The 22,428-nt window shown below is 44.9% G+C and overlaps 1 protein-coding gene across 2 annotated transcripts in view; it reads left to right on the forward strand.

The window, feature by feature from the left end:
- Positions 1-20,325: 20,325 nt before the first annotated feature.
- Positions 20,326-22,428, forward strand: part of m1ap (meiosis 1 associated protein) — a 65,519-nt gene continuing 63,416 nt past the window's right edge. For both annotated transcript variants that reach the window (XM_045701593.1, XM_045701594.1), the window contains exon 1: positions 20,326-20,497. The gene's annotated coding sequence lies outside the window, so the exon portion shown is untranslated. The remainder of the gene's footprint in view (positions 20,498-22,428) is intronic.

Raw genomic sequence — 22,428 nt, forward strand, 5'->3', positions numbered from 1 at the left:
AAGCTTCTGATAGGCTAATTGACACAATTTGAGTCAATTGGAGGTGTACCTGTGGATATATTTCAAGGCCTACCTTCAAACTCAGTGCCTCTTTGCTTGAAATCATGGGAAAATCAAAAGAAATCAGCCAAGACCTCAGAAAAAAAAATTGTAGACCTCCACAAGTCTGGTTCATCCTTGGGAGCAATTTCCAAACGCGTGAAGGTACCACGTTCATCTGTACAAACAATAGTACGCAAGTATAAACACCATGGGACCACGCAGCCGTCATACCGCTCAGGAAGGAGACGTGTTCTGTCTCCTAGAGATGAACGTACTTTGGTGCGAAAAGTGCAAATCAATCCCAGAACAACAGCAAAGGACCTTGTGAAGATGCTGGAGGAAATAGGAACAAAAGTATCTATATCCACATTAAAACGAGTCCTATATCAACATAACCTGAAAGGCTGCTCTGCAAGGAGGAAGCCACTGCTCCAAAACCGCCATAAAAAAGCCAGACTACGGTTCGCAACTGCACATGGGGACAAAGATCGTACTTTTTGGAGAAATGTCCTCTGGTCTGATGAAACAAAAATAGAACTGTTTGGCGATAATGACCATTGTTATGTTTGGAGGAAAAAGGGGGAGGCTTGCAAGCCCAAGAACACCATCCCAACTGTGAAGCACGGGGGTGACAGCATCATGTTGTAGGGGTGCTTTGCTGCAGGAGGGACTGGTGCACTTCACCAAATAGATGGCATCATGAGGCAGGAAAATTATGTCGATATATTGAAGCAACATCTCAAGACATCAGTCAGGAAGTTAAAGCTTGGTCGCAAATGGGTCTACCAAATGGACAATGACCCCAAGCATACTTCCAAAGTTGTGGCAAAATGGCTTAAGGACAACAGAGTCAAGGTATTGGGGTGGCCATCACAAAGCACTGACCTCAATCCTATAGAAAATTTGTGGGCAGAACTGAAAAAGCGTGTGCGAGCAAGGAGGCCTACAAACCTGACTCAGTTACACCAGCTCTGTCAGGAGGAATCGGCCAAAATTCACCTAACTTTATGTCACTATGAATTTTTACTAGGATTAAATGTCAGGAATTGTGAAAAACTGAGTTTAAATGTGTTCGGCTAAGGTGTATGTAAACTTCTGACTTCAACTGTATATAGGGCAGCAGCTGGTTAGTGGTGGCTATTTAACCATCTGATGGCCTTGAGATAAAAGCTGTTTTTCAGTCTCTTTATCCCAGCTTTCATGCAGCTGTACTGACCTTGCCTTCTGGATGATAACGGGGTGAACAGGCAGTGGCTCAGGTGGTTGATGTCCTTGATGATCTTTTTGGCCTTCCTGTGACATCGGGTGCTGTCCTGGAGGGCAGGCAGTGTGCCCCCTATTTTCGTGCTTTTAGGGACAACGATGCAATTCTCCAGAAAATGGGCATAGCTTCACAACGTTTTCAGATTAGAAGAAAATGGCAGAAAATATGCATCCAACGAGTCCAACGAGAGCGTATACAAATGTAAGTACAAAAATGCGATATTCCTTGCTTTAGCTAATTATGACAAATGTTAAGAAAATGTTGAGCAATGTAATATAAAAGTAATTACTTTTCAAATAAGTTACGTTAAACCTTATGTTGGCTGACAATCGGTTAGCTACGCTAGCCTTAAGAACCGCATAGCGTATTGTTAGCTTGTATGTACCGGTATGTTAGCTAGCTAGCTAACGTTAGTTGGCTTTGCCAGTATATTAACTATATGCTACAGTATCTAACTAACTGCCCAACATTAGGCTCATGAGCTGTTGGTAGCTAATCGTTTTAAACCAGATTAATGTAATGTTAACTTGCCACAGGTTTATCTAAAAATTTAAAAAAAGTGACTATTTTCGTTATAGGGACTAATGACAGCACCGCAAAGTGTACCACCTGGAGGGCCAGAAACTAATTCCGGTTCACAGGAAATGGACATGTGACAGTGAAGTAGTTTGAATAAGTAGCTGAATTGCCGGGAAAGTTACCTAACATTAACAATCACATGCAAATAGACTGGTGGTTATGTCAAGACCATTAAGTTACTTCAGCTTAGATGATCTGGCTCATTAGCATTCATGATCATTAGCATTCATGATCATTAGCATTCAAAAAATGGGAGAACCTCAAACAAAAGTATAAAGTATGTTTCTTTTGTATAGGCATCTCAAGTGTCTCGATATCTTCACAATGTCCAAGTTGTATGGTGAGCGCAGCATTTCTCAGCTGTTTGTGTCCCCAACTTGTTTCTTTTAGGATTTGATGTGTCGCCAAACTGGCGTAAGTACGGAGGGAGGGGAGGACACGCTATTACACCGCCTCTTATCATTGCCTCATCCAGCCAGGAGGTAGTGGTGTTTTCTGGGAAAGTGCAGGAGCAGAGGGAGAGAGAGGGAGAAAGAAGAGATAACCCCCAAGAGGAGAAGAGAGCCAGAGTGGGTCACTATACTCAGAGAGATGCAGGACAGAGATGAAGCGAGAGAAGGACATGCCAGCGCTCATGATGAGTAGAGAGAGATGAAGCGAGAGAAAGACAGGCCAGCGCTCATGATGAGTAGAGAGAGATGAAGCGAGAGAAAGACAGGCCAGCGCTCATGATGAGTAGAGAGAGATGAAGCGAGAGAAAGACATGCCAGCGCTCATGATGAGTAGAGAGAGATGAAGCGAGAGAAAGACATGCCAGCGCTCATGATGAGTAGAGAGAGATGAAGCGAGAGAAAGACAGGCCAGCGCTCATGATGAGTAGAGAGAGAGATGAAGCGAGAAAGAGACAGGCCAGCGCTCATGATGAGTAGAGAGAGATGAAGCGAGAGAAAGACAGGCCAGCGCTCATCATGAGTAGAGAGAGATGAAGATGCAATAAAAACAGAAAGAGAGATGAGGAGAACAGAAAGAGAGATGAGGAGAACAGAAAGAGAGATGAGGAGAACAGAAAGAGAGATGAGGAGAACAGAAAGAGAGATGAGGAGAGCCTCAAGCAGGAGGAGCAGAAAGAGGTGGAGTACTGGAAGACGGAGAAGAGAGAGGAGGAGTACCGGAGGATGATGGATGAGGAGAATAGACGTAGGGAAGATGAGAACAGACGGAGAGACAAGGACAATAGACAGAGGGAGGATGAACTGTTCAGGGTGTTGGAGGCTTTTGTTGACAAAAAGTAATGTTTTTCTTTTGTTCATCCACTCTGGGATTATTGATATGCTTTAATATTTGCCAGTGTCAAGTTCCAAAAGAGTTATCAATATCTCAGCCATTACTTGAGTTCCAGACATGGGTCCAATAACCATTTGTTTTCTTTCAAACAATTTGAGCACTTGATCAAGCTTGCCTATAAATGCCAGTGCCAGATCTAATTTAAATATACATGTGTTTTGTGAAATTAAATGAGAACATTTCATTAAGTGGATGTTTTTTTTATACAAATGGAAGGTCCACACACAGCTTGATATTATTGTAAATTGTATTAACAAAACCATAACGTTTTAGGCCATGAAACTCTTAAGAAAGAGCCCCAGCACACACAAACATCAGAATAGTATGATCTTTCAAATATGAACACTGGTATAAAAAGCAGAACAGTCAGTTATATAATAATGATATTGATTAATTTAAGGATCATCAATTATGTTTTAAACAACAGGCCGTGTGAAGATACAGTGGGTTGTTTTCTACTGTTGGGGATTGCAGTAGTTGTGGTCACCTGGGATGGGTTAGCAGGTGCTGTCCAGCAGGTGATCCCCATCCTGCAGCTGAGGCTGGTCCAGGGCTCCAGCTTCATTCCCCTCCGCGGCCTCAGGCTTCACAACGTCCTCGTTGCTGAGGTTGTGCAGCGCAGCGCAGCATGCCACCACCTCAGGGACAAAAGTAGGCTTCAGCTCCAGGGCCTTCATGAAGATGGAACGCCAGCGGGTTTTCATTATCCACCACATTCCTCGCCTAGGAATGCTTTGCAATGTAGGTGGCCTCCACTGCAACCCTCACTGGCTGCCTGTGGACTCTGCCTGGATCCGTCGATGGCGCCAGCAACCTGTTGAAATGCAGGGGACCATGCCAGTCTGGTGAATCTCTCGCCAACCTCATGCATTTCAGCTTGTGATGGAAAATGGATCATGATTCATGATCCCACCACAGACCCTGTAGATGACATCGTGCACTGAGGAAGAGGTCAGGGAGGAGGAAGAGGTCAGGGAGGAGGAAGAGGTAAGTGAGGAGGAAGAGGTGAGTGAGGAGGAAGAGGTGAGGGAGGAGGAAGAGGTGAGGGAGGAGGAAGAGGTCAGGGAGGAGGAAGAGGTGAGGGTGGAGGAAGAGGTCAGGGAGGAGGAAGAGGTGAGGGTGGAGGAAGAGGTGAGGGTGGAGGAAGAGGTCAGGGAGGAGGAAGAGGTGAGGGTGGAGGAAGAGGTCAGGGAGGAGGAAGAGGTGAGGGTGGAGGAAGAGGTGAGTGAGGAGGAAGAGGTGAGGGAGGAGGAAGAGGTGAGGGAGGAGGAAGAGGTGAGGGAGGAGGAAGAGGTGAGGGTGGAGGAAGAGGTGAGGGAGGAGGAAGAGGTGAGGGAGGAGGAAGAGGTGAGGGAGGAGGAAGAGGTCAGGGAGTGTCACTACAGACCCGGGTTCGATCCCAGGCTGTGTCACAACCGGCTGTGACCGGGAGTCCCATAGGGCGGTGCACATTTGGCCCAATGTCGTCTGGGTTAGGGGAGGGTTTGACTGGGGAGGGCCTTACTTGGCTCATCGCGCTCTAGCGACTCTTTGGCCTGCCGGTTGAACGGTGTTTCCTCCGACACATTGGTGCAGCTGGTTGGCAGGTCATGTTTCGGAAGATGCATGACTCGTCCGTCGCCTCTCCCGAGACGTTGGGGATGAGACAAGATCAAAATCACAAAACTGGTGAGAAAAATGGAGGTAAAAATTACAGTGAAGAAACATGTGACTGTTGATAAAGGATCTCCTCTTGTCTCCTCCCCTCTCCTCTTGTCTCCTCTCCTCTTGTCTTGTCTCCTCTCCCCTTCCTCTTGTCTCCTCCCCTCTTGTCTTGTCTCCTCTCTTCTTGTCTTGTCTCCTCTCACCTTCCTCTTGTCTCCTCCCCTCTCCTCTTGTGTCCTCTTGTCTTGTCTCCTCTCCTCTTCCTCTTGTCTCCTCCCCTCTCCTCTTGTCTCCTCTTGTCTTGTCTCCTCTCCTCTTCCTCTTGTCTCCTCCCCTCTCCTCTTGTCTCCTCTTGTCTTGTCTCCTCTCCTCTTCCTCTTGTCTCCTCCCCTCTCCTCTTGTCTCCTCTCCTCTTGTCTTGTCTCCTCTCCTCTTCCTCTTGTCTCCTCCCCTCTCCTCTTGTCTCCTCCCCTCTCCCCTTCCTCTCCTTGTCTCCTCCCCTCTCCCCTCCCTCTCCTTGTCTCCTCCCCTTCCTCTCCTCTTGTCTCCTCCCCTCTCCCCTCACCTCTTGTCTTCTCGTCCCCTCTCCTCTTGTCTCCTCCCCTCTCCCCTTCCTCTCCTCGTCCCCTCTCCTCTTGTCTCCTCCCCTCTCCCCTTCCTCTCATCGTCCCCTCTCCTCTTGTCTCCTCCCCTCTCCCCTTCCTCTCCTCGTCCCCTCTCCTCTTGTCTCCTCCCCTCTCCCCTTCCTCTCATCGTCCCCTCTCCTCTTGTCTCCTCCCCTCTCCTCTTGTCTCCTCGTCCCCTTTCCTCTTGTCTCCTCCCCTCTCCCCTCCCTCTCCTTGTCTCCTCCCCTTCCTCTCCTCTTGTCTCCTCCCCTCTCCCCTCACCTCTTGTCTTCTCGTCCCCTCTCCTCTTGTCTCCTCCCCTCTCCTCTTCCTCTCCTCGTCCCCTCTCCTCTTGTCTCCTCCCCTCTCCCCTTCCTCTCATCGTCCCCTCTCCTCTTGTCTCCTCCCCTCTCCCCTTCCTCTCCTCGTCCCCTCTCCTCGTCCCCTCTCCTTTTGTCTCCTCCCCTCTCCCCTCCCTCTCCTTGTCTCCTCCCCTTCCTCTCCTCTTGTCTCCTCCCCTCTCCCCTCACCTCTTGTCTTCTCGTCCCCTCTCCTCTTGTCTCCTCCCCTCTCCTCTTCCTCTCCTCGTCCCCTCTCCTCTTGTCTCCTCCCCTCTCCCCTTCCTCTCATCGTCCCCTCTCCTCTTGTCTCCTCCCCTCTCCCCTTCCTCTCCTCGTCCCCTCTCCTCGTCCCCTCTCCTTTTGTCTCCTCCCCTCTCCCCTTCCTCTTGTCTCTTCCCCTCTCCTCTTGTCTCCTCGTCCCCTTTCCTCTTGTCTCCTCCCCTCTCCCCCTCCTCATCCCCTTTTCTCTTCTCCTCTTGTCTCCTCTCCTCTTTCCTTTCTCCCCTTGTCTCCTCTCCTCCTCTTCATCTCCTCCCCTATCCTCCTCTGCGTCCATTTCCATCCCATAGTGGACGCCTTACTGTATCCAAGGGAAACAGTTGCCAGGTGACATTTTGACAGGCGCTAGTAACACTTTCCCGGTTGCTTTCCAGGAAGCAGGTACCACCGGGTCAGCCGGCGGACAGGAAGTAGAGAGGAGACCCAAGGGCTGTACTCCTCCTACTTCCTGTTTCACAAAAACAACAACAGAGAGAAGAGACACACACGTAGAGTACACACACACACACACACACACACACACACACACACACACACACACACACACACACACACACACACACACACACACACACACACACACACACACACACACACACACACACACACACACACACACACACACACACACAGAGTACACACGCACATAGTACACACACACAGAGAGTACACACACACACACATAGTACACACATTGTACACACACACAGAGTACACACACACACACACACACACAAAGAGTACACACACACACAGACAGAGTACACACACACACGTGTCCTTTTGAATGTTTCTTTTTGCTGTTCTCACTGTCTTGATTTCCACTATCACACAGGTAAGAGGTATTTTATTAAAGCCTGTATATGAGTATATAACGTTATAAAGGAAGACGTTTGGCTGGTAGAAAAGGAGAAGCCATCTTCACCACCAGCTGGTCTGTCACTCACACAAAGGCCTTATGGTAGGTGGTGTGTGTGTGTGTGTATGTGTGTGTGTGTGTGTGTGTGTGTGTGTGTGTGTGTGTGTGTGTGTGTGTGTGTGTGTGCGCGTGCGTGCGTGCGTGCGTGCGTGCGTGTGTGTGTGTGTGTGTGTGTCACGCCCTGACCATAGAGAGCCCTTGGTGTGCTTGGTATGGTTCCCAATCAGAGGCAGCTGTTTAGCGTTGTCTCTGATAAACTCTCACCTCCCTCTAGGTTGAACTCTCACCTCTAGGTTAAACTCTCACCTCCCTCGAGGTTAAACTCTCACCTCCCTCTAGGTTGAACTCTCACCTCCCTCTAGGTTAAACTCTCACCTCCCTCTAGGTTAAACTCTCACCTCCCTCTAGGTTAAACTCACCGTCCTCTCTCTCCCTCCCTCTCTCTCCCTCTAGGTTTCACTCACCATCCTCTCTCTCTCTCAGAGTCTGTCTGTCGAGAGAGAAAGAGAGAGAGAGAGAGAGAGAGAGCGCGAGAGAAGAGAATGAGGGAAGAGAGAGAGGGAGAGAGAAAAGAATGATGGAAAGAGAGAGAGAGTGAGAAGAGAATGAGGGAAAGAGAGAGAGACAGAGTGAGAGAGAGACAGAGAGAGTGAGAGAGAGAGCACGCGAGAGAAAGAGAGCGAGAGAAAACAAAAGAATGATAGCTTGGATGAACAAATGTCAAGGGCACAATATATTCAGAGAAGGAAAAGAAAACGGACACACATCACATGAGGCTGCTGAAGGGACATATTAATGGCTGGAACGGAAATGGAAACCATGTGTTTGATACCATTCCATTTATTCCACTCCAGCCATTACTATGAGCCCGTCCTCCCCACCGGCCACCTGTGATACACATACAAGCAAAATCTTTGTGCTTGACTCCCTCCATTTGTTGTCTGAGCCAGATCTGTAGAGTGTTCAACAGCAGCGTGATAACCCAGTGTGTGTGTGTGTTAAACAAACAGGGGACATTGTTCCTGATCCTGTGTACAGCAGTACCAGGATCTCCTGATCAGTCACATGATGATCTCTACTTCTACTGTGTTGTGTTCCTCAGAGGGACTGCTGATTGGTCACACGGATCTCATGGCCCCTGCTGATTGGTCACACGGATCTCATGGCCCCTGCTGATTGGTCACACGGATCTCATGGCCTCTGCTGATTGGTCACACGGATCTCATGGCCCCTGTTGATTGCTCATACGGATCTCATGTCCTCTGCTGATTGGTCACACGGATCTCATGTCCTCTGCTGATTGGTCACACGGATCTCATGGCCCCTGTTGATTGGTCACACGGATCTCATGTCCTCTGCTGATTGGTCACACGGATCTCATGGCCCCTGTTGATTGGTCACACGGATCTCATGTCCTCTGCTGATTGGTCACACGGATCTCATGGCCTCTGCTGATTGGTCACACGGATCTCATGGCCCCTGCTGATTGGTCACACGGATTTCATGGCTCATGCTGATTGGTCACACGGATCTCATGGCCTCTGCTGATTGGTCACACGGATCTCATGGCCCATGCTGATTGGTCACACGGATCTCATGGCCTCTGCTGATTGGTCACACGGATCTCATGGCCCATGCTGATTGGTCACACGGATCTCATGTCCTCTGCTGATTGGTCACACGGATCTCATGGCCTCCGCTGATTGGTCACACGGATCTCATGGCCCATGCTGATTGGTCACACGGATCTCATGGACCATGCTGATTGGTCACACGGATCTCATGGCCCATACTGATTGGTCACACGGATCTCATGGCCTCTAGTAGTGTGCACAGTATTGTTTCCGTCAGACTGTCTGACCACCACTGTGACTGACCACCACTGTGTCTGACCACCACTGTGACTGACCACCACTGTGACTGACCACCACTGTGTCTGACCACCACTGTGACTGACCACCACTGTGACTGACCAATGACCATTGAGAATACTGATGGTGTGACTTTACACTGCTGTTCACAGTATACAACTACCAGTAATGTGTCATGTACATGCAAACTCTATGTATGTATGTGTGAATGTATGTAGCTTAATAAAATATTCATGTCTATGTACTTTGTGTTGTACTACATATGAAGGATATAGGTCAATGTGTTATTGTGCTCCAACAATGCTTTAATTACCCCTGTGGGGACTCAGAAACTCATCCTGAACTGAACTAAATTACCTCCCTGAGGGGCCATTCATGAGACGGGGAAAATATGGAACATGGAACAGGGAGACGACACAAAACATGGTGTGACTGTGTTCAGTGTTCTAGTACTGGAGTGTTGAGTTAAACCACCTGATGGGGATATCTCAGCTGACTAGATTGTAGTACTGGAGTGTTGAGTTAAACCACCTGATGGGGATATCTCAGCTGACTAGATTGTAGTACTGGAGGGTTGAGTTAAACCACATGATGGGGATATCTCAGCTGATGTCACGTCCTGACCCTGGTATGAGGTCATTTTTCCCTAGTAGATTGGTCAGGGCGTGACAGGGGGGTGTTTTGTCTATGTGTTTTGGGTTTTCTGTTTTCTATGTGGGTTGTCTAGAGTGTCATTCTATGTTGTCATTTTCTATGTTGTGGCCAGGTATGGTTTCCAATCAGAGGCAGCTGTTTATCGTTGTCTCTGATTGGAAGCCATACTTAGGCAGCCTGTTTTTCATGGGGTTTTGTCGGTGGTTGTTCTCCGTTTAGTCTAGTGTACCTGACAGGACTGTTGTTGGTCGTTTTGGTTGTTTTGTTGTTAAAGGGATTTCATTAAAGTCAAAGAATGAGCACTATCCACGCTGCGCCTTGGTCTCCATTCAACGACCCTTATGACAGCTGACTAGATTGTAGTACTGGAGTGTTGAGTAACACCTGATGATATCTCAGCTGACTAGATTGTAGTACTGGAGTGTTGAGTAACACCTGATGATTGGTCATCTCATGACCCATGATATCCGTGTGTCTAAATTGATGGGTCATGTGAAAGAAATGCTATAACCACATCCAGCTAAGTGGACGGGTCACTATTGTCTAGACATGTACAGATGTTCATGAAATACAATAGATGGCCATAGTTACCCTCAGACAAACCTGGCTAACTTGATGGGTCATGTAATCACCTAGCGAAGTGGAGTCTTTTCCTTAGCTAGCTAAACAATTAACCATAATCCCAACACATAGATACAGCACAAACAGTTTGTTATAGCTAGCCACTATGCATGGAATGCTGTAGTATGAATCCGCTGGTAGCTAAAGCTAATGAACTAGGTTCAATGTTAGCTAGCTAATCCATGATCTCAGCCAAACCAAACCAACTAGGCTCGTAATTTAACAATTGTATTCGTATTTACAGATGGCATACACATTTGTTATTGAGTAAGTTCAGATGTTCCAGAAAAAACACATTGGTAAAACAAATATTAAATTACTTTCAAATGCCTCTCCTGTGAAGTAGTGACGTGCCACATATGCCTAGCTTCTTGAAACGGGTCATATATGTCCTATATACAAAGCATTATGTTTGGGGCAAATTCAACACAACACATCACTGAGTACCACTCTTCACCACTCTTCATTTTCAAGCATGGTGGTGTCTGCATCATGTTATGGGTATGCTTGTCATCGGCAAGGACTAGGGAGTTTTTTTGGAGGATAAAAAGAAACGGAATAAAGCTAAGCACAGGAAAAATCCTAGAGTAAAACCTAGCTCAGTCTGCTTTCCAACAGACACTGGGAGAGAATTTCACCTTACAGCAGGACAATAACCTACAATACAAGGCCAAATATACACTGGAGTTGCTTACCAAGATGACATTGAATGTTCCTGAGTGGCCGAGTTACAGTTTGGACTTAAAAAAAAAAAAGACTTGAAAATGGCTGTCTAGCAATGATCAACAACCAACTTGACAGAACTTGAACAATTAAAAACATCATGTGTAAATGTACAATCCAGGTGTGCAAAGTTCTTATAGATTTACCCAGAAAGCCTCACAACTGTAATCTCTGCCAAAGGTGATTTTAACATGTATTGACTCAGGGGGTTGAAAACTTATCTAATGTTTTATGTTTCATAAATGTTTTTACAAATGTTAAAATTTTTCTTCCACTTTGACATTACAGAGTATCATGTGTAAATCATTGACAACTTTTGTTGTTGAATTAAATACATATTAGTCCCACTTTGTAACACAACAAAATGTGGAAAAGTAAAGGGATGTGAATACCTTCTGAAGGCAACTGTACATGAGGAGATGGGATCAAAAGAAATAGCATCAAAATGTTAACACTTTGCTCGAAGATTGACACTGTGTGTGTGTGTGTGTGTGTGTGTGTAACCGATGTGAAATGGCTAGTTAGTTACCGGTGGTGCGCGCTAATAGCATTTCAATCAGCGACGTCACTTGCTCTGAGACTTGAAGTAGGGTTTCCCCTTGCGTTGCAAGGGCCGCGGCTTTTGTGGCGCGATGGGTAATGATGCTTCGTGGGTGTCAGTTGTTGATGTGTGCAAGGGTCCCTGGTTCGAGCCCAGGTTGGGGCGAAGAGAGGGACGGAACCTACACTGTTACGTGTGTGTGTGTGTGTGTGTGTGTGTGTGTGTGTGTGTGTTTAACTTGACCTACTGTGGAACCAGTCACCTTTCACAAATCCTAAAACTAACTTTGAACATTTATATAAACACATTTAAAGTCCTAGCTATGAATTTTTCATGGTCGGATTCTGTTTTTAGTTCATTCCATTTTCTCGTTCAGCCTCTCACCCACACCCACACCCACCCTCCATCCCTCTCTCCCTACGACCCACCCACCCGCCCACCTCTCACCCACCTCTCCCTCCCCCAAAGGTAGTCTTGAGTGCTTTTCAGCAAATCAAGCTTGTTTCACAATTGCCCCGGAATGAGTGTGTCTACCTAATCCTGTCCCGTTGTCATGGTAATAACCCTCTCAAATGGAGCTATTGACCAGTCCTCTCATGAAAGGTGATTTTGAGAGGGGGCCATGCAGCTCGTAGCGAAGGATTTTCAGCTGTAATCTCCTCTCACAAAAAGGAGGAGAAGAGGAATAGGAAGAAGGAGAAGGAGGAGGGGGGAAAAGCTTTATTTTTAAATGCTGAATTTGCATTCACCTGCTGAGTTTGTGAGGTAGCCAAATCCCCTCGGGCCTTCATGTTTAAATATAAGAAAGCAGTTATCTATCTTTTTTAGATAGGGCCTGAAATTCCTATTTTTGCGCGTCGATGCAAGCAGAGCGGTGTGAATAACCTCATATGGTAGTTCTACGATTTTAGAGTGTACTTGTTACTCCATTACAATAGACCCTGGGAGCATCCCAAATGGCATCCGATTCCCTAGGTCAAAAGAAGTGCACTAAATAGGGTGCCATTTTGTCACACGGCTTATTCTTTTAGAGTGCACTTGTTACTCTATTATAATAGACCCTGTCTCCAGTTAATCAGACATCCAGAGGTTCAACAGGTTTGTTACCATAGTAACAGTGGAACACCACTGATGGAACAGCAACCTGATTGGATGATAAGTGTTGCTTCCTGTCAACTGCTACAATCCTACCAACTTTTACTTGAATTCTACAATCCTACCAACTGCTACTTGAATTCTACAATCCTACCAACTTCTACTTGAATTCTACAATCCTACCAACTGCTACTTGAATTCTACAATCCTACCAACTTCAAGTCTTAGAATTCTGACACCCAACCTTGTAGTTCTGATATGGCAACATGTGTGTATTTAATACAATACTAGGGGTTAAGTGCCTTGGTCAAGTTCACATCGACAGATTTTTCCCAGAGTCGGCTCAGGGATTCGAACCAGCAACCTTTCGGTTACTGGCCCAACGCTCTTAACCGCTAGGCTACCTACTTCTGTAGTTATTCAGTACAATGAACATAAGATACAGGAATTGAAAAACCACAGTATGCTCACTGTACATAGATAAGACTCAAGAGTAACACTCATTCTTCTGTCGGCCCTAAGGCAGGGATGAGTGTGTGGGTTCTTAGTTGGGCCATAAAGCTACAGCACTGATCCTAGTTCCCAGTTGGATTATAAATGTAAGATCAGCCTACACACACACACACACACACACACACACACACACACACACACACACACACACACACACACACACACACACACACACACACACACACACACACACAGCTACCAGAGGCCTTTAAAAACATATACCACTGATCCAAGATCAGATCAGCCTACACAGTTCAACACCAGAAGCCTTTTACATGCTGTCGGACAATGTGATCATATCACCCAGGAGACATATTACAAAAAAACACACCAGAAGCCTTTAGGTTTAATGAGATCACACCCACTGAGTTTCCCACAGACTTAAAACATAACATCATAGATGAACACACACACACACACACACACACACACACACACACACTCGTCTCACACTCGTCTCACACTCGTCTCACACTCGTCTCACTATATCAGTAGAGTGTGACAGACTTGTACACACACACACACACACACACACACACACACACACACACACACACACACACACACACATCCCCACCCAGGCCAGGGAACAAGCCTCGTCAGACCAGGGAATTATGGGAATGCAGTGACCTCCAGCGAGACCACTTGCCGCCATAAGTGAGTGAGTGTGTGTGTTTGTCTGTGTGTTTGTGGTGCACAAATCTGTCTCTCACTTTCGGTCTTGACGGCATCGGCTGAGGATGTCATTACCCAGAAGGCTGTGCTGCTGGTGTCTCGTGTCGCGGCCCAATGCGTAAATCTGATTGGAAGAAGAAGGGAACAAAAGACAGCCTAGAGTTAGTCACTGGGGAGGAAAATTCTGTGAGTTTGGATTGTTATGATATTAATGACTTGGAATGCATCCCAAATAGCACCCTATTCCCTATATAGTGCACTACTTTTGACCAGGACCCAAGTAGTGCACTATAAAAGGAAATAGTGTGTCATTTGGGACACACACATACAGTTAAATTGACACTGGGGGGAAAACAAAATTGGCTTCTTATGGCATTAATGACTAGGACGTTTTACAGTAAGAGATATCATGATATCAATGACTTGGATGTTTTACAGTAAGAGATATCATGATATCAATGAATTGGATGTTTTACAGTAAGAGATATCATGATATTAATGACTTGGCCGTTTTACAGTAAGAGATATCATGATATTAATGACTTGGACGTTTTACAGTAAGAAATATCATGATATTATGACCCTTTTCAAGCTTGAAGTCCCATAGGGCGGCGCACAATAGGCCCAGCGTCATCTGGGTTCGGTTAGGATTTGGCCGGGGAGTGTAGTCCGTCATTATAAATAAGAATTTGATCTTAACTGACTTGTCTAGTTAAATAAAGGTTAAATAAAGGTTAAATAAAGGTTAAAAAAAATGTATATAAATAATAATACAAGTACAAAACACAAGGCATTCAAAGTCCCTGATAACAGAAACACACATTGGGTCTCTTACGATGGAGGCTACTTACACCACACTGAAGGTGACTTATTTTGCTTTTAGGAGGTTAAAATAATCAACATCATACGAATGTGATTCTGTTCACAATAGGACACTGTGCTACAGCCAAAACATTCCACTGGTGGTTTTCTCCCACAAAGCTTAGAATGCATGCCAAATCACACTCTATTCCCTATATAGTGCACTACTTTTGACCTGAGCCCTGTGGGGGGTGCTCCCTATTCCCTTAATCCTCCAAATACTTTCATACAAACAACACACCCAGTTAACAATAGGATCATAGTCTATTCACTCTCACATGGCTTACACACAGAGTAACCATGGTGCAGTGCATAATTAGCTAGTTGTAAACACTCATTAGCTGGATATAAAGCTATGACTTGAGTTTAAAGTGTATAAGTGTGTGTGTGTGTGACAGAGGGGGAGAGACAGAGAGGGAGAGACAGAGAAAGAAAGAGAGAGAGAGAGACAGAGACACAGAGACCATCTTTATGTCTGTTCTCTCACTGGCAGCAGTGTGTAAACTAAGCTAAATGTGAGAGATGAATAAATTCTTAATATGTAAACACACAGAGATCTAGAATGAGATTAAGGGAGATTAAGCAGAGATAATAAACAGAGAATATATCATAAAAAAAGACCAGAAGGAAGTGGTAAGTACACAAGCCAACCAACTTCTAATGGTTCCATTCAGTTCCATTCACTGTGGTTGGTGTTTCATTTGGCTCCCAGACCGGCGTGCCAAATGACACCCTATTCGCTATATAGTGCACTATTTTTGACAAGGGCCCATAGGGGTCTGGTCAAAAAAAGTACGCTATATAGCAAATAGGATGCCATTTGTGATGCCAGACTTTGCAAATACAGCCAACGTCCTGTTTTGTAGAACCTTGAGTTCTATGACATCACAGTGTAACCCTTCTTCCTCTCACTGTAGACACAGAGACCAGGATGTGTGATAATTCTGTGCACCCTAGCCTGAGTGCCAGTCTGTTTGTGCTATCATGTCAACTACAACTTCAACTGTTTGGCTTGACAATGACTGGAACCAGGCTACAGCATCCCACCCCACCTGGGAAAAACACACTCAACTCATCTGAAAACCATTAAACGCTTCAACAACTAAACGTGCATACTTACTAAGGTTAAAAACATCACCCATGCACACATCTGCATGAAGCTGTATTTATTTTTTACTTAACTAGGCAAGTCAGTTAAGAACAAATTCTTATTTACAATAACAGCCTACCCCGGCAAACCCTAACCCGGATGACGCTGGGCCAATTGTGCGCCACCCTATGGGACTCCCAATCACGGCCGGTTGTGTTACAGCCTGGAATTGAACCAGGGTCTGTAGTGACACCTCTAGCACTGAGATGCAGTGCCTTAGACCGCTGTGCCACTCAGTAGGCCTGTATACAGGATTAGTTTAGCCTACACATACACACACACACACACACACACACACACACACACACACACACACGTCGCAGTGGAGAACTCTTCTAGGCCTGATATAAGCTTCATAGAATTAATAGCAAACTCCCAATCATCATCACCCAATCTGAACATGCATAGAAATACACTAACCAGATGGGTCACTTTCATTCCATTAATAGAGCCAGCTTCCTTTCATTTCTCTCCAGGCTGCAAGATATTCAAAATATGCATTTACATCTGAGTCAAGAGTTAAGCTATAGATGTTCACTGGAAAGGAAGGAGGGAGACAGAGATGAGGAGGGGATATAATGAGTTTATAGCCTTCAGAATGTATATGGAGCTCATGGTGATAAGAGCTAAGGGGTTGCTGTCCTTTCATGACAACTGAAGATATAGGGTCCTTCCATGTTATAACAACAAGCCATGACACCCACCAACTTAAATCATTGATTTAAACACAATTGTTTGCAACGAAGGTCTTGTCACGTATACTCCCTCTCCGGCCTCTAGGTCATCAGGCTGCTGATTGTCCCGCACACCTGTCAATGTCGTCTCTCGCACCTGCGCAACTTCATGACCCTCACCTGGACTCCATCACCTCCTTGATTATCTTCCCTATATCTGTCCCTCCCCTTGGTTCTTTCCTCAGGTGTTATTGATCTGTTTTCATGTCGGTGTGTTGTTTGTGTTTTGTGTTCATTGTTTCTTTTATTTATTAAAACACTCACTCCCTGAACTTGCTTCCCAACTCTCAGTGCACTCGTTACAGGTCTACAGTAGCCTCAACAGTACTCTGTAGGGTAGCACCATGGTGTAGCCAGAGGACAGCTAGCTTCCGTCCTCCTCTGTGTATATTGACTTCAATACAAAACCTAGGAGGCTCGTGGTTCTCACCCCCTTCCATAGACTTACACAGTAATTACGACAACTTCTAGAGGACATCCTCCAACCTATCAGAGCTCTTGCAGTATGAACTGACATGTTGCCCACCCAATCAAAGGATCAGAGAATTAATCTAGTATTAAACGGCACCGACCACTACTGATATTTATTGAATTTTATATGAATCCTATCAACTGTAATGGGGTGCAATCAATTAGCTGAAATTATTAATTTCTAAGAGATCAAATTATATTTCAACAAATGTATGTTGCAGGAATGCTAATCTTATCTGCGTCTAATTACAGAAATAATTTCAGAACAATCTGACATGGTGGGTGTTGAAATCCTCTTTCTTGTGCTTTTTGAGATGGAACGACTCTTTAGCAAAAGAGGTACTCACCTATCTGAAGGAATATTACCACTTAAATTATTTATTAAATATATACTGACCTAAAGGCCTCTACACTCATTGAACCTAGCACCAGCTGTCAGAGCAGCTCACAGATCACTGCACCTGTACATAGCCCATCTGTAAATTGCCCATCCAACTACCTCATCCCCATACTGTTATTTATTTTTTTCTCCTTTGCACCCCAGTATCTCTACTTGCACATTCATCTTCTGCACATCTATCACTCCAGTGTTTAATTGCTAAATTGTAATTATTGTGCCACTATGCCTATTTATTGCCTTACCTCATTTGCACACACTGTATATAGACTTTTCTATAGTGTTATTGACTGTATGTGTGTTTATTCCATGTGTAACTCTGTGTGTTGTTGTGTCGCACTGCTTTGCTTTATCTTGGCCAGGTCACAGTTGTAAATGAGAACTTGCTCTCAACTGGCCTACCTGGTGAAATACATTTTTTTCAAAAACAACTAAAAGGGTTCTTTGGTTATCCCCATAAGAGAACCCTTTGGAGAAAGAACCCTTTTTGGCTCCAGGTAGAAACCTTTTGAGTTCCATGTAGAACCCTTTACACAGAGGGTTCTACATGTAACCCAAAAGAGTTCTACGTGGAACCAAAAAGGGTTCTTTCTCCAAAGGGTTCCTGGGTTCCAAAAGGGTTCTTCGGCTGTCCCTATAGGTAGATGGAACCCTTCTGGAACCATTTTTTCTAAGAGTGTGTAGCTTTGGCTTCCAGGCCTCGCTCAGGTTATGTCACGTCCTGACCATAGAAAGCTGTTGTTTTCTATGGTAGAGTAGGTCAGGGCGTGACAGGGGGGTTTTCTAGTTTAGATTTTCTATGTTGTTATGTTCTAGTTTTGTATTTCTATGTTGGGTTTTGTTTGGGATGATCTCCAATTAGAGGCAGCTGGTCATCGTTGTCTCTAATTGGAGATCATATTTAATTAAGTAGGTGTTTTTCCCACCTGAGTTTGTGGTAGATTGTTTTTGAGTAGTGAATGTTTCACCTCTGCGTCACGGTTTGTTGGTTTTTGTGCTTTAGTTTATGTGTATGTATTGCATAGTTTCACAGTGAAAATAAAATGTGGAACGACACACACGCTGCACTTTGGTCCGCTCCTTCCTACGACAACCGTGACAGGTTAGGTGAAAGTAGGTAGAAGCTAAAAGGTTTTAAACAAACAGTAGGAAGTGGACATTCATTTAGCTGAAAGACAAAGTTTAATCTATTAGTATGTGTAACTTCTTGAACAGAATAATTCATGATGGCAGGTTATGAGAAAAGGTTTCTGAATTCAGTGATCTTTATCTTGTCAAGCAGCTCTCAGCAACGTTAATCTGCACCCATGTCGAGAGAACACACACACACACACACACACACACACACACACACACACACACACACACACACACACACACACACACATACACATACACACACTGAGCCTACCGAATCAGGACTTCTGCTGAGACAAATTCGTCAGAGTGATTCTGTTAGGATCAAAGAGGATGTTCATTTAGTACACACACACACACACACACACACACACACACACACACACACACACACACACACACACACACACACACACACACACACACAGAGACACTTCTTATCTCCAGCAAACAGATGTGCATGCTACATGTCTCTCGGAGTCATTGTGTGTGTGTGTGTGTGTCAGCTCTCATTTCACACTACCCAGCATTCATCTAAGCCTCTTACCAAACTAGTGCAGCACTTAATCTTGTACACTTTAACATATACCAAGTTATGAAGGAGGGAAAAAATGTGGGAAAACGAACTGAATATATTATATTTATTTATATTTCACGCCTAAATGACTGCCTTTCATCCAATCAGTAGTCTTGTGTGTGTGTGTGTGTGTGTGTGTGTGTGTGTGTGTGTGTGTGTGTGTGTGTGTGCCTGTGTGTTTAGAGGGCCTTCATGATTGGGAATAGAACTTGAAGGGTTAAATCTGAAGGGTGTCTCAAATGGCACCCAATCCCCTATAGTGTACTACTTTTGATGACTAATAGAGGGTTCTCCAATGTGGATAGAGCACTATGGGCCCTGGTCAAAAGTAGTGCGCTATATAGGAAATAGGGTGCCATATGCGACACAGACCTTTTTAGATTTTGAATTTGCCAGGCCTTGAAATAAAACATGATTATTTCCCTAAACTATTCATTCATTCCCTCAGATGCTACCATCATTTCCATGTCTTATTTCCATTTACTTCAGGGTAAAGTGGCTGAATGGAGAGATGGGGGGCATACAGAGAGGGTGGAAGGAGTGGGGTGGAGAGATGTGGGATGGAGAGACAGGGATGAAGAGAAATGGAGAGTGAGGGGGAGGAATGGAGAGAGAGAGCGAGAGAGAAAGAGAGAGGGAAGGTGGGGAAGTTTTGTGCCATAAGCTTATAGTGAATTTATGTCATGCAGATATAATTCCAGGCCTACCTGTGACAAGAAATTGGCAGAGAGAGCAGCAGATCTGTACCCATCTTTCCCTCTCCCCATGGCCTGCTAAAGTGGATTTAAACTTCAGTTACAGATGATTGGGAGAGAGAACCATTTTATTGGAAGAGGGAGAGGTGCATCCTCCAGTCACACTTTCTTCCAATCAGACTTGTTAGTAGTAGTCAGGGAAATCTGTTTTTACTGTAACCCAGGCCTATCCCCACCTGTCTGTTATTGACAAGATAACATTTTACATTTTAGTCATTTAGCAGACACTCTCATCCAGAGCAACTTACAGTAGTGAATGAATACATTTCATAATTATTATTATATATCTTATTTCCGTACTGGTCCCCCGTGGGAATCGAACCCACAACCCTGGCGTTGCAAACACCATGCTCTACCAACTGAGCCACACGGGACCATAGATAAACAGTATAGTGTGTAAAACACACACATTTAGACTAAATCGTAATGCCATTTATGACAAAATGGTTAATAATAATTATAATAATGAATGAAATATCTGTGATCTTTCAGTCAGCATGCTTCCTGCCCGCGCGCAGCTGCTCGTGGCGGGAGAGTGCAGAGACATGACGTCATGTCTACTTTTCAAACGATCTGAAAATAACCTCATTTATTTATTTATTTATTTAACAGCTAAAACTAATGTGGCTTTTGGCTAAATAACCAGAACATACACCAGGACACAGGGAATTCACTAAAACACGAAAACAAAAGTAAATTGCAGAGGTAAGGTAAATTTGCTAACAAGTACCTAGCTAGCTATCTAGCTAACGTTAGGTATGAGATTGACTTGCATGTTCACCAACTAACGTAACGTTACATTTTGTTTGGTGAGTTGGGAAAATGTTACTATGAGCTGGCTAGTAGTCTGACGGTCGACATGGCCCCAAAAAAAGTAGTTTATTTCGTATTTCTGGACAGATAACACCGTTCTTCAGCACTCTAGCAACCGCATTAGTTTGTTGAGTAATGCCAGTTATAATGCCAGCTCATAGTAATGCCAGTTATAATGCCAGCTCATAGTAATGCCAGTTATAATGCCAGCTCATAGTAATGCCAGTTATACGGAATCCAGTCACAAACACAGATCAGTGTGTTCAGCAGGACGCAACGTTTTTTGAACGTTCATATAGAAATAGGCTATGTAGAACATGCCTGTTTACATGTAGAATAATGAATCACATCAGCTCTATTCATTTCATGACATTTATATCTGCAACGTTGGAGAACATTTGACAACTGAAGGTGGCCCTGGGGTGTTGTGGAGCTTAGCGTTACTCCCTGGACCAGAGCTACCAGAGCTAGTTCGCTCTCATTTTGACCTGGCTGTCATCTCCTAATAACAGGCCTACATCCTTCCATACCAGGCCTTTTCGATTAGCATAGCTAGCTTGCTAAATGCTTATAACAGTCTATAAGGATTTTAGTTGCGGGGGAGCAAGGGTTTTGATTGTGTGTGTAACAGCGCCCTTTTTATCAGTCTCTCCCTCCTAAATCTTCTATTTTGCCCTTGGATCATACTACTCATCTAATGACGCACCGATTGAAATTACCAGGCTGTGTACGTGCGTGTGTGTGCCTGCATGTTGCGTGCAAGCGAGAGAGAGACACACACACACACTGTACACACACAATGTGTCCTTTTGTCATCACGCCAGTCTTGTTGACTAGAAACGTCTGCTTGAAGGCACAGTGAGAGAGAGAGAGGATCCTTCCATAACATGGGCATATAGAACAGAACAGATATAACACAGAGTTCCGTTGTGAATGGAGATGGTTCTATTGATGATTCTGAAGGATTCCGTCCCAAATGGCACCCTATTCCCTATATAGTGCACAACTTTTAACCAGGGCCCTGGTCAAAAGTATTGCACTGAATAGGGTGCCATTTGGAATGAAAGCATAGATAACAGAATGTTCTGATCTGGCCCTATTTAAACCTCTCTGATTCTAGCTATCTCTCTATCTGACCTCAGTGTCACATAACAGTCTTGTGTTTCATCTCAAATGGCACCCTATTCCCTATATAGTACACTTCTTTTGACCAGCCATAACAGTCTTGCTCATTGTTGTTTGGTCACAGCTGTGAGCTAAATGAGAATCCAATAAGGGAGTTGTGTGCCTCTTATGATAAGCATCTAAGGATGCTAGCTCTCCCTCCTTTTCTCCTCCTCATTGTTCCTCTTTTCCAGCTCAAAGTGTTAATCATTTGTTCAGGGTGTGTGTGTGTGTGTGTGTGTGTGTGTGTGTGTGTGTGTGTGTGTGTGTGTGTGTGTGTGTGTGTGTGTGTGTGTGTGCGTGTGTGTGTGAGGACTTGACTCACTGTTATTTCATCATCACTTTGACTAAGCATTATCTGTTTCGTGATTGACGGATCGACCGACTGACTGTTGAAAACTCCCTATACGTCTCAATGACTTCACTCCCCCCCCCCGTGTCCGTCCTCCTGTTCCCGCTCCATCAAATGACTAACCATAGTAACTCTAGTGTGATGAAGACAGACAGGGGGTAATTGGTGTTGTCATAATGGCGGGGTTCCCCCTTCATAATGACATGGGTGAGATAGGCTTCTCTCATTAACCGACTGGAGTTCTCTGGTAAGAGGGGACTTTCCCCAGGCTCACCAAACTGTAACATCCTTTTCATGATGAATGACT

The sequence above is a fragment of the Salmo salar genome, chromosome ssa18, assembly GCF_905237065.1.
Source record: "Salmo salar chromosome ssa18, Ssal_v3.1, whole genome shotgun sequence".
Taxonomy (NCBI): Eukaryota; Metazoa; Chordata; class Actinopteri; order Salmoniformes; family Salmonidae; genus Salmo; species Salmo salar.